Below are 16,764 nucleotides of genomic sequence, written 5' to 3' on the forward strand. Positions count from 1 at the left end.
AAGCAAAATACTAATAAAAAATTTTTTCAAAGAAAGAAAAGAAAAAGCAGAAAGGGTAGTTTGCTAAAAATTTTTTCTTAACGCTCTTAAGAGATTTGAGGAAGAGGTTATCATTTTGAGGTTCTGCTAGCTGAGTAGAGAAAACTAATCTATCTGTTTACCTACCTATCTATTACTTTTGCTTGAGAGCAGCACGGTTGATCTTCAGTGCTCACGATGTACAATGCACTTTGTTAGGAGCTGGAAAGCATCCTAAGATGAATACAAATTTCCTTTTAGAGTCACCCAGGGTAGCGGAAAGAGCGAGGGCTTTGAAAGAGTGAGGGCTCTGACTGCAACAGATCAGGGTGTGAACCAGCGAACCGGTGCTTTGGAACTGTGTTACCTTGGGCAAGGCTGAGCTTTGGTTTCCTGGATTTGAAACAAAGAAAGTATCCAGGCCTCTATACTTACTACCTTCCTGCCTGGGAAGTTCTTGCCCCAGAATGAGCAAACTCATTCCCTCCCCTCCTTCATGACCTTACTTGTATGTTACCTTCCCTCTGAGGCCTTCCCTGCCCTCCCTACTTTGTGCTACAGCGAACACGTTACACACACACACACACACACACACACACCCTCACTCATACCCACACTCCCACCCACTTCTCTGTTTCAGTTTTTGCCAGAACCTTGATCACCATCTAGCACACATGTATTTTAGTTATTCATCTAGTTTAGCCTCTTTCTCCCACTAGGCTATAAGCTCCATGGTACAAGTTTGGGGCTTGTTTAGGGTTTTTTCCCTTTGTTCACAACCTAACGCATCTAAAGGAGGGTCTAAAACATAAATGTAACACCCAAAGTTTGCTGCATGAAGGAAGTTCATGAAGATCCCTGCAAGGTTCCAGGGTTCTCATTAGAGATCATGTAAATAAAGACCTTAGGATATAAAAGGCACACAGTGCATAGTAGATATTATTATCTTATTATTATTATTATTAATAATATTATTATATTATTATCTTCTAACAGTTTCAGACTATTGGAAACTGTCAACAGAATTTTTTTTTAAAATAATGAGAACAATAATGTCAGAGATGGCACAGGCCAGCTAAGGATTAAGTAGCAAAAGAGGGAAAAAAGAAATAACTGCTATAAATCCATGGGAGGGAGATCACTCTGGATTATTCTACATGATGAGCCTAAGACATTACACATTCCTGTACAGAAAACAAAGTTTAAGAGGGGAGTGAGTTTGAAAACAGATTCTGGGGACTTCCCTAGCGGTCCAGTGGTTAAGACTCTGCACTCCCAATGCAGGGGGCATGGGTTCAATCCCTGGTTGGGGAACTAAGATCCCGCATGCTGCAAGGTGCAGCCAAAAAAAAAAAAAAAAACCCAGATTCTGGATTACAAAGAGATGTCATTTATGTGTTCTTCACCCAGACAGGGCCCAATCAATAAGAAAGACAACTAAGTTTTAGTTTACTTTGATTATTCACTTTGACAGAAGAGAAAAGCAATAGAATGTTGAGAATGTTAGGACACTAATTATGTCTTCAAATATTTGTTTTAACAATTGCTTTTCTGACTGTGTGGAAGTTTGAAAGTGAATACACTAATAATTAACATTTTCCCACCAAATATTTAGGAAGAAAAAGATTCTAAAAATGAGCTATTACTTATATAATCTTTGTTTCTATTGTGGTTTCTTTCCCAAATTAATGTAGGTAGAAATAAATATATGCAGTCAAAAAAATACTCAGTATATCTTTGAATGTGATATTAAAAAAAATTATCAAAAGAGTGCCCCAAGATTAAAAACCCCTGCATAAAAAAGAGAAAAGACTATTCACATCAAGAAAGCTTTCTTCATTTTACTAAAGGATTTCTTAAGAATTCCTCTAAAATTAGTGAGCTTTCCTTGTCAACCTAAATTTATTCAATTTATTAAAAATATCAATGATATAATTCTCAGAAATGTACTCTGCTGAAAAATATAACTGTGATAAGAAAAAAAAACACTAGGAAAATTCTATGTTCTCAAATTTTGAGCAAAAAATAATAAATAGTGATGCTTTGGATCAAATAGTTTAAAAGCCTGAAAATATTTATAACGTGGGATGCAAACCATTTTCCTCCTTAGAAACTATTTCCACCAATGCCAATTCAAAGTAAACATTACAATATTTTAAAAACAAACAGCCATTTTTTTCAGAACTAAATGTGAAGATCTGTTAAGCTAACACATTTAAAATTAAAACTTCCAAACACAGCTACTCAAAAAAATCATAATAAATAAACATCCCCAAGCCCTTCAAATATTAATCTTAAAATTTCTAATCATAATATGGTCTTATGTAAGTGTGCAGCTGACAAATCATGCTATTAATCCAGCTGGCATGCTTACCATGGTATGTTTGTGATTCCTTCCATGGCAAATATTTAAAACACACTACTAATTTTCATAATCTAAAATACATAACTGTTCCAGGCAATCGTTATCCCTACCCTAATCATCATAACTTGAGCTTTCTTCCAATTTAAATCAACATTTATTCCATTTCACATTTGCTTAGCACCATGCTACATGCTCAAAAAAAGTAGTCATTAGTTTAAGTCATGCCAAATATATCGCTGTTTCCAGGAAACTGTGTTCTAATGTAGCAACACAGAGTGACAGATGGACCAGGAAAGGCTACCTGCGTTAGATCAGTAACCCTGATAGTAGGTCCTCCTCTGCAACATTAATCTAATGTGGGAGTCTCAAAACAAGAAAATTAAAGTTCACAACAGAGTGTGTAATTCATTTAGGTTAGTGAGTGGCACATGTACGTATTACATATTTCTGTCAGATGGCAATGCTTCTTGCTAAACTCCTATTTAGTGCCCAAAGAGTACTGAGGCAGCTGAATTTTCAAATCATAAAACTGATTCCGCAGGATCTGCACATTGTACATTTAAACCATAACATTAAGAATTTCTTTTTGAGACTGATTTCTTTTTTGTATCACTGGCATATTAATTATTATTAATATTATATTAATTGCAACTATTTTCACTTTCAAATAATATTCCACTAATTCAGAATCAAATGAAATAATATTGAATAAATGGACCAACATACACCAGAGCCTCTCAGGACATCATCATGTGGACCTATGGCAGATATCACATAACGAAATATAACAAATAAACCCCCATAAAGTGGGGGAGTTACTTAGGAATCTTACCTAGAAGGGTAAACTTAGGAATCTTAGGAATTTTACCTAGAAGGGTAAACTTATAGGATATAGGAAAATATTGGACAATTAATTAATCAAATCAATGAACAAAAATAAATCTCATCTCAATAAATAATGTCTCAAAGACATCAAAGTCCCCACCAACTCAGAAAGCATATTACAAGGAATTATTCTCCACCTCATTCCTGACCTAATCCAACTGTACACGGCAGACACTCAAATTAAAAGGGGAGGCTGGGCTTGTACCTAAATTTTTAATAATTTTTTGACCTCTGCCCTAAATATCTTCCCACCTCATCTATTAGAAGCACCTACTCAACAAAAATAGATCTTTCATTTATGCAGAATGACACAACAGATATCTTAAACTACTCTCCCAAATAAAAATAAAGAAGAAAATATAACATCTTTTTAAATGTACCAGTGAGGTGACAATAAAGTAAGAGACAGTAAAAGTAGGAAAGCTGGGAAGTAAGAAAGCAATAAAACCAGAACCCTGGTCACCTTGAACTTATTATAACGATTACGTGGAGCAAGAGAGTAGATAAAACCAGGACTCCTCAAGCTGGTGAGTTTAAGAGCTCCCGGCATAAAATTGGAACTTTACAGAACTATACCCTCAGGATATGGGCAATGAATGAGAAGTAAACTTGCTCCATCAAAAGAGAAGAGAAACTGCTTTTTATCCCCAGCACCTTTCTGGGGGGTGAGGTGAGGCATGGCAGTGGTCTGGGCGGAAAATCTCCCTTGAGAATTCACAGCCAACAACTAGTACTCTTGTGGTTTTGTGGTCTAAATTCATACTGTACACTTCAAGAAAGCTCAAGCAGAGAATTTAATTTAAAGACTGTCTAGATTGATGGTACCTACAGGTACCTGGCAGAAGCAAATATAAATACTCCCTGGGAAAACCTATCTTTCATCTTGACCCTAAAGAACTCACACAGATAAAAACTGCAAGGAACATGAGTTCAGCCAATAAGTCGTAAACACAAGGAAATACGATACTATGAACGAGCACCAACAGAAACAGGCAAATGAAATCAGATCTGAAAAGACTTCAAATACTGGAATTATCAGCATAAAATAAGTATACTTAATATATCTCAATAAAGAAAAAATTGAAAAGGAGCAAAATTTTATTTAAAAAATATTACCAAGCTGGTCTTTAGGGAAATTCTTTACTTAATCCACTGAGTTGTGGCACAAACATAGCTAAAGTACCTGATTCAAGAGGGGTCAGTTCTGTGATTCATTAATATCAATCTTCAATTTAAGACAGCCCACCCAAAATGTTCTAAAAGAATCTAGAAATAGATAAAGAACACTTCACAGGCTGTCAGACTCAATATCACGCACCACATCACTCTGATGGCAAGAATGCCCTCATACTACCCACATCAACCAGAACATAGAGACCAGTCTCCCAGGGCTAACCCTGCAGGGGTATACTTAGTACCATTCACTGACCCCATCACCAAAAGTTACTTTCTACCACCAATGACTGTAAGGCTATCACTCCACCTCTCCTAACATTAGAACTTCTGAGGCACCTCTAAGGAAACCACTGCCCTAAAAGCAGGTCAGTCTATGGGAATTCCAACTGGAGTGCCTATGGTTAAGTACCAAACCCAAGAGGGATTGTGTCCCTGCAGGAGAATTACAGGCATAATGAACACTGGAAGTAATGCTGTGCAAACATCTATTTTCCTTCTCTTTTTCATCCTCCTGTAGGTTCACTACGCCACAGTGATTCTCAGTCTTTACTTCCTTAAGGAAGTAAACAAAACTTTCTTTAAACAAAACTCTGTGGAAGTTCACTATATAAAACATATAAAAGCAGAGCTGTTGGTTGATGAGACAAGAAGGTGGTCAAAGGCCTTGCCCTCCTCCCTCACCCGTAACCCACTCCCAGGTATGTTGGAATTTCAAGGGCAATGAGGAACCACGTCTGAAAAGCACTGGCCTGGTGAGGATGATGATATAATGATAATGATGATAATTTAACTTAATAGTGATGCCTTTAGAGAAGAATAAAAAGGAACAATACATTATAGTCCCGGCTTCGTATCAGCCTAAGTAGAATGCGTCTATTAAATGTTGACCCATCTCAGCTGTAAACACCATTTGAGAACTCTGACCCCCTAGGAGCACAGAACTCTCCAGTTCAGGAGAAGCCACATTTGTACCGCATGGTGGATGTTTCTAAGAGATTGTAAAACAGCATCACTCGTGAGGCCTGGGGCTCCTTGCGAAAAAAAAGAGGGGAAGAATTGCTTAGTTAACTAGTACATGAAGCATCAAGTACATTATGGAACTATTAGGGCCAAGCTATCCGCAAATAAGAATTTGAGAAGTTTCTTCTAACCATGGGAAAACTGAAGTTACTTGTCATAGATGGGTTACCTCAATGAAAGAAAAAGGACGTTTCAAAATTTACAAGTCAAAAGGGAATTTCCAGTACTCCCTTCATGCATTTGTACTGGGAAATTTACAAGTCAGGTTCACTGTATAATGTGACAGAGGAAGTGATCTGGGTTTTCTCATCATATCTTAACCCTCATTAGTTATTTTACAAGATATATAAAAACTAGTGGCAATTATGGAGTTCTTGTTTATTTTAATACTTCTGTCCTACCACTGTGGCCTAATCTGGAGAGGTACTAACTGAATTGAATGAGGATTAGGTCTACCTAATAATAAGATGGAATAACTTATGTTATTACCCACATGGAACACTTTGTAGCCACTTTTTAGCATGTTGTAAAAGAAAACTTAAAAACAGGGGGAAAACGCTTAAGTTATACTGAGTAAAAACAGATCTAGAACACCATAATTCTAATTTTGTACTTTTTACAAGGTATACGTAGTCGTAAGAAAAAAAACTGGCAGCATCCACACCAAAATATTACCAGCAGCTACCTCTGAGTGGTGGTTTGTATTTTGTTGTTTGAACTTGTTAATGCTCATCAAATTTTCTGTTTAGAATTAGGAAAAAAGCAAATTTAAAAACAAAAAGAAATTTTACTTTTAGTAAAATTGGTACAATATACCTGAAGTTCTAAGGTTTGTATATTTCATAAATTTTGAGACTCATATACAAATGCAAGAGCTGTGTGATTCTGTAGCCAAACTCCAGCCACAACTGCTTTGGAAGGAACAGCTGCTCATCAACTGCTCAGGTGAGCCAAGCCTAACTGCTCGCGGCAGAGTACTAGGCTCAGTGTGGGGAAGGACACACAGCCGGGGAGGCACACCTCCCAGTTCTCAGTCCATCATAACAGAATTGTCACTGTTTGGATGCAACCCCATCAGTGACTACACCAGGCTATCTAGAAGCCTTTGCTTCTGTGAGGGTGAGGCCTATTTAACTGTTTGCTTTAAGACTGCCTTTGTATTAATGTAAAGCAGGAAGAAATCCTTGGCCACATTTGCAATCTAAATGTCACCACCGTGTAATCAGTGAGGCAGCGTAACTGTTCAAAGCGCAGTCCGGGAAATCAGACAAATCTAGGTTCAAGTTCTGGCTCTACCATTCTCTAACTGCACGGGCTTGGGCAAGTTTCATAATGTCACAAGCCTCAGGTTATTCATCTTTCAAAGAAGGTTACCACACCAACCTCCCAGGATTTTAGTGAGGATTTAGAATACTTATCAGTATATATAGCCTCTGCTAATTTAATAAAAATATTTCAGAAGTCTAAATACACAGATTTTCAACTCATGTTGCCCACTATTGGGGACAAAAAAAAAGTGGATACAATGTATTCTTAAACTCACTTAAACTTAAAACTCACATCCTTCAGGGAAACTTCCCGGCTATACATACTGAAAGTGATCACCTGAGCCAAGACTAAGCACTTGAATAGATGTCCTACGTTTTAAAGGATTCAGGCTCTGAAACAAGTTTGTGAACTACATGAGAAGATTTCTAGCAAAATCTCATCATTCCTTGTCTTTATCATCTTCACTAACTATATTGAAAGGATCTGGGTACTGGTGCAAATGTCACAGACACAACAGGATTGTATCAGAAACATCAAAGTCCACTCATACTTCCTATACTGGCTTCATAATCAATTCAGAATGTATCAACAAAGACATCAGAGCGTATGTTAGAAAGAGGGCATATTTCAATAATGTCACATACCGATAATATACTCTCAGTAAAATTATAAAATTAGAAAATACTTGATTTTAATATGCTAATTAAATGCTATAAATCCCATTTCCGCCCTTTACTCTCTGAGAAATAGTAGGCCAGTCATTTAACCACCTGGAACCTCAGCATTCTCATCTAGAAGGTGGGACTTGGGCTTCCCTGGTGGCGCAGTGGTTGAGAATCGCCTGCTAATGCAGGGGACACGGGTTCGAGCCCTGGTCTGGGAGGATCCCACATGCCACAGAGCAATTGGGCCCGTGAGCCACAACTACTGAGCCTGCGCGTCTGGAGCTTGTGCTCCGCAGCAAGAGAGGCCGCGACAGTGAGAGGCCCGCGCACTGCGATGAAGAGTGGCCCCCGCTCGCCGCAACTAGAGAAAGCCCTTGCACAGAAACGAAGACCCAACACAGCCAAAAATAAATAAATTAATTAATTAATTAAAAAAAAAAATTGCACAGGGTAACTGATGTATGTTGGAGACTCTGGATTAAGGAGACTAAAGGTCTTAATGAGGCCATAGTCTCATGAATTATGAAAAAAAAAAAAAAAGAAAGTGGGACTTGTTTAATGTTCTCATGATGGTATGATGATCGAAGATATAAACTACTTGGCACAGGGTATATTTAAAGTGTTCTATATTGGTAGATTGGGAAAAAGAACCCCTAAAGGATCAAGATGACACACAACATGACATAGGCTATGCCATAAAAAAGGAGCCAGTGCATCAAAAGCCAGACATCGCTGAAGGTCGAAGGATGTGAAATAATGCATTACCCGGACCTTGATGATAAAGTTGGTTGAGGAGTAAAGAATTATCGCTCTAAGCAAGAAAATGAAATAACCACTTAACACTGTAACTTGAGGGGTCAAGGAGACAAGCAGGTCAAATTCAATGACTAACAGGGAACCAGTGAATCAGATGCAGCCACTACCCAGTCAGACTCAGATATGGCCTTGATATCAAACAGGGTAGAGAAAAGCCAGTAAGTAACAGCTGATTCAAAGGACACACATTCATCGAGCTTTGATACTGACTGCCCCATTCCCAGAAGAGAAGTCAGTGAGGCATCCGGCTAGAAATTTACCATTGCTTTCATTTGTCCATAGTCAAATGTTGCCTTTTTACTGTCATCTTTATTGTCTGCCAGGCAATAGGAAGGACTCTAGAGGGGCTGAGTCAGAGTTGCTTAAGAAAGAGTTAAGAGTGACATCCCATTACACAGTCAAGTTCAGAGAACAACAGCCACTAGTGTATTTGAGGCCAGAGGGTGAGGTTCTGCTCTAAGAAGGTTCCCAGAGAATGGCTCAACTTGACTTAGTACAGAGTGTGCCACACCAGGTTCAATCCAAGCTCTAAGTCATGACATACCTCCAACAGCTACTGTTTTGCATTTATCGCTGGCTTCCTTTAAAATTATTCTCATGTACGCTTCCTGAGGCAGGGTCTTGTCTTCTATTTCATAAGCTTCCCAGCCAGACACTTTCGTGCATCCCAAAGAACTCAATGGTGTACCTAGAATAGAAGAGCAATTTAAGCTTAACCACTCTGAAAATGGAATCATGAGATTCCTACATTGAAAGAGACCTTATCAATCCAGGACACCTCACTACAAAGAAAAGCATTTAAGTTTTCAAGTATTAGACTGGAAACAAAAATTCACAACTGACCTTCCCCACCTCCCACCCCATCTTTTCTCACCCCCATCTTTTTTTCTTTTTTCTTTTTCCTCTCTTTCTTTCTTTCCTCAATCTTTTAATAAAAATTGTCATAAAATATACATAACATAAACTTATCCCATCTTTTCTTAACTGAAAACAAAAGTCTGTAACCCTCTATCACATAGAGGTATCTCTCCTTTTATATATTTATCTACTATCTTTAACTGTCAACAAATAACTGATGTTCACAAATAAAGTATAGCAGTTTCACTATGAAAACAAAGGATAACTCCTAAGTTACCCTCTTTACAAGTTGACTGATAAAAAAAAGGTGGTCATTTCTCTAGGCTAAAACATTACCCTCATGAATGATACCTTTCATAGTTATATGTGTGTAAATGGGTGTGTGCATAACCAGGAAGATAGAGATAATGTTTTGCATGTGACAAAGAACAAAGAAAGTTGTTCATTTAGTCCCTATTTATGGTCATTTGTACTTATATGTGAAAGAATGTGGAATCTAATGGCATCTAGCAAGGTGGCATTTCATTTTGATAGTGTTTCTTTTAATCAGTAACATTCTATTTTTTTTTCTTTATAATAATCTATTAGAAGTGGGTTTTCAACTATTTTCAGGATCACACAAGCCCCTCATCATTGAATATCTGATGATATCTAAGCCTATTCTACTACCACTCAAATTTTAGGAGGCTCTTCAACTCTTTGAAGCCCATCCCGGGACCCCAGGATAAAAATCCTAGGGATTTGCATGGACCAAACTGGGTTCCTATCTTAAGACAACTAACAGGCTAAACTTTGTGAAGAAACAATTCTTGGAACAAAAAACTACTCTTGATAGTCCCTAAGGACCTAGCCATACCAAGCAATCTCCCATTTTAACCAATCTTTATCCTATCTGTAAGAAATAGCACTAACCTTGTAAATAATCAAATACAGTCAATAGAAAGCCACTGTCACAAACTAACTAAAAACAAACAAAAAGGACTCTCTTGCCATTACATTAGCTTAAAAGTGTTCAATTAAAGCTTCAGAGTGGGCTTCCCTGGTGGTGCAGTGGTTAAGAATCTGCCTGCCAATGCAAGGGACACAGGTTCAAGCCCTGGTCTGGGAAGATCCCACATGCCGTGGAGCAACTAAGCCCATGCGCCACGACTACTGAGCCTGCGCTCTAGAGCCTGCGAGCCACAACTACTGAGCCCACGAGCCACAACTACTGAGCCTGCATGCCACGACTACTGAAGCCCGTGCGCCTAGAGCCCGTGCTCCACAACAAGAGAAGCCACTGCAATGAGAAGCCCGCGCACCACAACGAAGAGTAGCTCCTGCTTGCCACAACTAGAGAAAGCCTGCGCGCAGCAATGAAGACCCAACACAGCCAAATATTAATTAATTAATTAATTTTTTTTAAAAGCTTCAGAGTAAAATATATTTATATAAAAGAATATCATCTTCTGATGATACCAACATACAATGCATATACCTAAAGATAAATCAAGGGTTCCGCCCACCTAAAAAAAGTATAACTCAGGAAATAGGGTGTCACCTTATATTCAAGACCTCACTAAGTCTTATATTACAAACAAAAATCTATTTGTTTTGAATAATAAAATAATGTTTGGGAAAATAACTTTAATTAATGCTAGCTTTGGACGCTTATAGGTCCCTTGACAGAAACTGGTTAACAAAAAGAAGCAAAGAAATAGATTGAACAATTATTTTCAGAGGTAGGATCTAACAATAGCAAATGTGAGGTATCAGTTTTTAAAAGTCTTTTAAATATCACTTTAAAAAGCAATATGGATTTCGGGATTATGGATGCCCAATGGAATAGGCCTGTTTATCTCTACTTCCTTCTCAACCCCATTAAAATTATAGCAAAGAGGACAAAAGATATAAATCCATAAGGACAAAAAGAACAGAAAAGTATATTAGTGAAGACAACAGACATCAATGGCATTTTGGAAGCTGAAGGCAGAGATGACTGCTGAGCAGAGTAGAGCAGAGCAGAACAGGCTGGAACCTCACTGCCTGAGAAGCAAACAAAAATCCAGCTGAATGCTCCAGAAAGGCTCAGAACATGCAGCTTCTGGTTCCTGGGAGAAGACAGTAAGGAGCTGAGAAGAGGGAGACTGACTAAAGTCTGTACAAAACGCAGTTAGACCCTTACCTTATACCATATATAAAAATTAACTCAAAATGGATTAAAAACCTAAATGTAAGACCTAAAACTATAAACCTCCTAGAAGAAAACATAGGGGGAAAGCTTCATGACACTTGATTTGGCAATGATTTCTTGGCTATGACACCAAAAGCGTAGGCAACAAAAGCTTTAAAAATAGACAAATGAGACCATATCAAATTTTAGAACTTCTGTGCAGCAAAGGAAACAATCAGAGTGAAAAGGCAACCTATGAAATAGAAGAAAATATTTGCAAACTATACATAATATAAGGGATTAATATCCAGAATATATAAAGAATTTCTACAACTCAACACCAAAAACCAAATAACCCAGTTAAAAAACTTGAATAGACACTTCTCCAAAGAAGATGTACAGATGGTCAACAAGCATATGAAAGTATCCTCAACATCATTAATCATCAAGGAAATGAAAATCAAAACCAAATGAGACACCATCTCACAGCTGTGAGGATGACCACTCTCAAAAACCAAAACAAGTGTTGGCGTGGAGAAAAGGGAACCCTTGTGCACTGTTGGTGGGAATGTAAAATGGTGCAGTCACTCCATGGAACTACCCCATGATCCAACAATCCCACTTCTGGGTGTATTACCCCTCGCCCAGAATTGAAAGCCGGATCTCAAAGAGGTATTTGCACAACCATCTTCATTGCAGCATTATTCACAATAGCCAAGAGGTGAAAGCAACCTAAATGTCCATCAACAGATGAATGGATAAAGAAGATGTGGTATATACATATAATGGAATATTATTTACTCTTTAAAAAAAAAAAAGGAAATCCTGTCATATGCTACAACATGGATGAACCTTGATTGAGGACATTACACTAAGTAAAATAAGCCAATCACAAAAGTAAATACGATAAGATTCTACTTATATGAGGCATCTGAAGTAGTCAAACTCTTAGAAAATAGAACAGTGTTTATCAGAGGCTGGGGCAGGGGAAAAAGGAGAGTTGTCCAGTGGGTATAGTTTCAGTTTTGCAAGAAGAAAAAGTTTCAGAGACCTGCTGCATAACAATGTGAATATAGTTAACACTGCTATATTATACACTTAAAAGGTTAAGATGGTAAATTTTATATTGTGTTTTTCACCACAGTAAAAAAATTAAGGAGATTATCCTGGATTATCTAGACAGATTCAATGTAATCATAAGGGTCCTTAAAAGTGAAAGAGGTAAGCAGAGAGGAGGTCGAAGAAATGCAACATGAGATGTATTTGACCTGCTGTTGCCCCTTTAAAAGGGAGGAGGGGGGCCGAGAGCCAAGCAGCTGGGAAAAGCAAGGGAGTGGATTCTCCTCTAGGAAGGAAGGCAGCCCCGCAGACAACCCTGACTTAAGCCCAGTAAGACCCATGTCAGACTTCTGACCTACAGAACTGTAAGGTAATACATTTGTGTGGATTTAAACAACAACCAAAAAGGCAGTTAGAACTCCAGATCTTCTCCCCAACTAGTAGAGCCAGCCCAACCATCCTTACTTCCATAAGAGGAAGCAGTTTACTCTCTGGAGAAAACGATACAGCAAGACTTCAGACTCAGAGACATCAGATAAGCTTGAAATAGAGGCATCAAGAAGTCAGCATTACAGGCTTGGATGGTGAGACGTCTGGCCCCCACCCCCAACATGGCTCCCGCAAATCCTCACAGGCCAGCTTTTACCCCACAAAAACATAAACAGAGGATTCCGTTTTGGAGAAACTGAAAGATCCAAGAAAAAAGATTTGCAGATTCTGATGTCTTGGAGACAGCAACTCACACGTCCCGGTTCCTGTCCAAAAAGCCTATAGTGAAGTCCACTAGGTAAACAAATTTCCAGTCTACTTTTTATAGTCTCACTCCCAAATATGGACAGACAACTAAAGTCTCACTATTAATTTGAGAAAAACCTCTAACATTAAAATCAGGGGCCAAGGGACTTCCAAGGCGGTCGAGTGGTTAAGATTTCACCTTACAACGTAGGGGTTGTGGGTTCGATCCCTGGTCCGGGAGCTAAGATCCCACCTGCCTCACAGCCAAAAAACCAAAACATAAAACAGAAGCAATATTGTAACAAATTCAATAAAGACTTTAAAAATGGTCCTCATCAAAAAAAATTTTTTTTATAAATTTATTTATTGATTTATTTATTTTTGGCTGCGTTGGGTCTTCGTTGCTGTGCTCGGGCCTTCTCTAGTTGCGGCGAGCAGGGACTACTCTTCATTGCGGTGCACGGGCTTCTCACTGCAGTGGCTTCTCTTGTTGCGGAGCACGGGCTCTAGGCTCACAGGCTTCAGTAGCTGTGGCTCGCGGGCTCAGTAGTTGTGGCTCACGGGCTCTACAGCGCAGGCTCAGTAGCTGTGGCGCACGGGCTTAGGTGCTCCGTGGCATGTGGGATCTTCCCAGACCAGGGATTGAACCCGCGTCCCCTGCATTGGCAGGTGTATTCTTTTTATTTTAGATAGTAGTCATCTTTTCTTTTATTTTTTTTTAAATTTATTTATTTATTTATTTATTTATTTTTGGCTGTGTTGGGTCTTCGTTTCTGTGCAAGGGCTTTCTCTAGTTGCGGCAAACGGGGGCCACTCTTCATCGCGGTGCGCGGGCCTCTCACTATCACGGCCTCTCTTGTTGTGGAGCACAGGCTCCAGACGCACAGGCTCAGTAGTTGTGGCTCATGGGCTTAGTTGCTCCGTGGCATGTGGGATCTTCCCAGACCAGGGCTCGAACCCGTGTCCCCTGCATTGGCAGGCGGATTCTCAACCACTGCACCACCAGGGAAGCCCAGCAGGTGTATTCTTAACCACTGCGCCACCAGGGAAGCCCCCCAAAAATCTTTAAAAACAAAATAAATTAAAATCAGGGGACAAAACAAGTTGATAAAAAGGGGAAACAGAGGAAAAAGAAAAGTTCAAACAGCAGACAAAACCTGCAAAATAATTCAATTCATATTCTCAAGGGAAAAGAGAAAATACTGTATCCATGAAATAAGAACAGGATCCCATTTTTTTAAAGAAATATTCAGAGGCCAATAAAAAATTAAATTTGAAATTAAAAATATGCTGATAGCAATTAGAAGTTCAAAAAAATACTGAGAAAACCTCTCAGAAAAAAAGAAAAACACAGAAAGTGAGAAAATAGCTAAGAAATAGACATTAAAAAATTAGAGAATCAAACCAATAGGTCTAAATATCCAACTAACAAACAGACAGAAAACAGAGAAAAGGGTGGAGGAAAAGGAAAATTATCAAAGAAATAGTATAAGAAAAATTTCCAAATTAGAGGACATGAGTTTCTGAATTGAAAGGACCATGAACATCAACAAGCCATAAGACATATGTTCCAGTATGAAAGTTCAGAATTCTGGGGATAAAGAAAAGAGTCAAACATTTTCCAGAGAAATAAAATAGTTCACATACAACCAACTAGAAAGCAGAATGGCCTGAGACATTTTAACATAAGTCTCACAAAGCTCAGTCATAAACAAAATATAGTCATAATAAAGCAAACATTAAATATGTATTCAACCACAGACTGTAACATGACTGCAAGAGACAGGAAGAGTAGATGTGTACTGAGGGTTAAGAGTTGTGTATGAGAGGTAAATCCTCAGCGGGAAATCAATGTGTATGTCTAAAATTTTAAAAGAAATCAAGAAATGCACACAGTGGGCTATTTAGAAATAGGTAGGTGGATATCAGAAAATATAACTAAAAGAGTTGAAAAGTACCATCTTTGGGTAAAGGAGTAATGGGAGTATAAGAAGAACAGGGAACGGCTACTACAGTACTAGTTTAATTTATGTGTTTTTTTTTTTTTTACTTTTTTTGTTTGTTTGTTTGTTTTATTTATTTATTTATTTCTGGCTGTGTTGGGTCTTCGTTTCTGCGTGAGGGCTTTCTCCAGTTGTGGCAAGTGGGGGCCACTCTCCATCGCGGTGCGCTGGCCTCTCATTATCGCGGCCTCTCTTGTTGCGGAGCACAGGCTCCAGACGCACAGGCTCAGTAATTGTGGCTCACGGGCCTAGCCGCTCCGTGGCATGTGGGATCTTCCCAGACCAGGGCTCGAACCCGCGTCCCCTGAATGGGCAGGCAGATTCTCAACCACTGCGCCACCAGGAAAGCCCACTAGTTTAATTTAAAACAATGTACATGCAATTATCTCCAAATAAATAACTGAATAAATGGATGGAAGGAAGGGAGGGAGGAAGGAAGAAAGGAAGGAAAGAATATTTAACAAGGCAAATGTACAAACTGTTACACAGTGGAGATCTCCTATGTTCATCTACACAGAAAAAGTGAAAATAGCGACTGTTCTAACATTATGCAAATACTTTCTTGTGGCTTGGAATACAATTTCCAATTATAGCACCATACATGAATTCCAAAAGTGCTGTATCACAAACAGCTAAAATGACAACATGCTTGGCAAATGGTACTGGATGCTTCAAAAATGTGACTCTAATAATGAAGACACTGACATCAAATATGTATGTAAAGAGTTGGAAGAAAATTATTCTGAAGTAGGAAAAAAGTATTAATTGTAATATTGTTTTATATAAATGTGATTATTAAATATACATGTGTAACTAGATTAATTAAATGGTGTAAGTATGTACTTGACTATTACATCTATATCCCCAAAACATTCCTTATATATTCAAGTTGACCACAAAAATTGTTTTGTTCTTCTCATGGGAAAACACGAAAAATGTAAACTTAACATAAAAGGTACATAAAGAAATTAATTCCATTTACCTGAATCCTGTTATTTCTCTTTATCAGTCTTCCTTCCAATCTAGAAGAAAATAGTAAGTAAATTAAACTGCATTCTTCTGGTCATGAGCTGCTTATAAGAAAAAAAACCTTAAAATCCAAGGTAACTATTATTTAATTCTTGTTCCCTAGCCATAGCAAAAATTGTTCTTTCCCACTTCCCAGCTAATTTCTGGCTGTCATGGTACTCAGAGTAAGCTTTACAAAGCAAAGCCATGCAGAAGCAAGCATGTAAAGTCAATGCCAATAAAAAATTGCATTCCAAGTGTAACTAACGGTATCACGAGTTCTAGAATCATATATTTTATAAATTATCTTCTCACCATTCAGCTAAATAACCGCTAACTGGCAATACAGAGAAAGATAAAGAAGCATGAAGGCATGTTTTCAAAACATAAGAATTAAGCAAAAAAGGAGTAAAAATGGTAGCAACATGTTTATATTCAGTATCCTGTGATAAATTACACACCATATAAATATGTTTACAATCAAAGAGCTTATAAATAGACTTTAACCCACCTCATCTTAAAAGCTTAGAAATGCTTCCTCATTGAATTTCACAAAAGACTTTCTCAACTAAAAATTAAATATAGCCCTTCGAAAATATATATGTGAATATACATGTGAACTACGGTACCTGAAGAAAGAGGCAAAAAAGTACCCTTTTAAAAAATTAATAAACATTTGTATTAATGTATTTTATACATACAGAAATCTTGAGTGGCTTAATTTTCCTAAAGTGA

The 16,764-nt window shown here is 38.0% G+C and overlaps 1 protein-coding gene across 12 annotated transcripts in view; it reads right to left on the reverse strand.

Annotated features, from left to right (window-relative positions):
* SGMS1 (sphingomyelin synthase 1) overlaps positions 1-16,764 on the reverse strand; it is a 302,362-nt gene that overhangs the window by 137,062 nt on the left and 148,536 nt on the right. For 10 of the 12 annotated variants that reach the window (XM_068548131.1, XM_068548128.1, XM_068548123.1 and 7 more), the window contains 2 exons: positions 16,004-16,043; positions 8,759-8,902 (listed from right to left, as the gene is read on the reverse strand). The exons of 1 other annotated variant lie outside the window; for it this stretch is intronic. The gene's annotated coding sequence lies outside the window, so the exon portion shown is untranslated. The remainder of the gene's footprint in view (positions 1-8,758; positions 8,903-16,003; positions 16,044-16,764) is intronic. One more of the 12 variants, XM_068548129.1, reaches the window with a different exon arrangement.

This window comes from Eschrichtius robustus, chromosome 7, assembly GCF_028021215.1.
Source record: "Eschrichtius robustus isolate mEscRob2 chromosome 7, mEscRob2.pri, whole genome shotgun sequence".
NCBI classification, from domain to species: Eukaryota; Metazoa; Chordata; class Mammalia; order Artiodactyla; family Eschrichtiidae; genus Eschrichtius; species Eschrichtius robustus.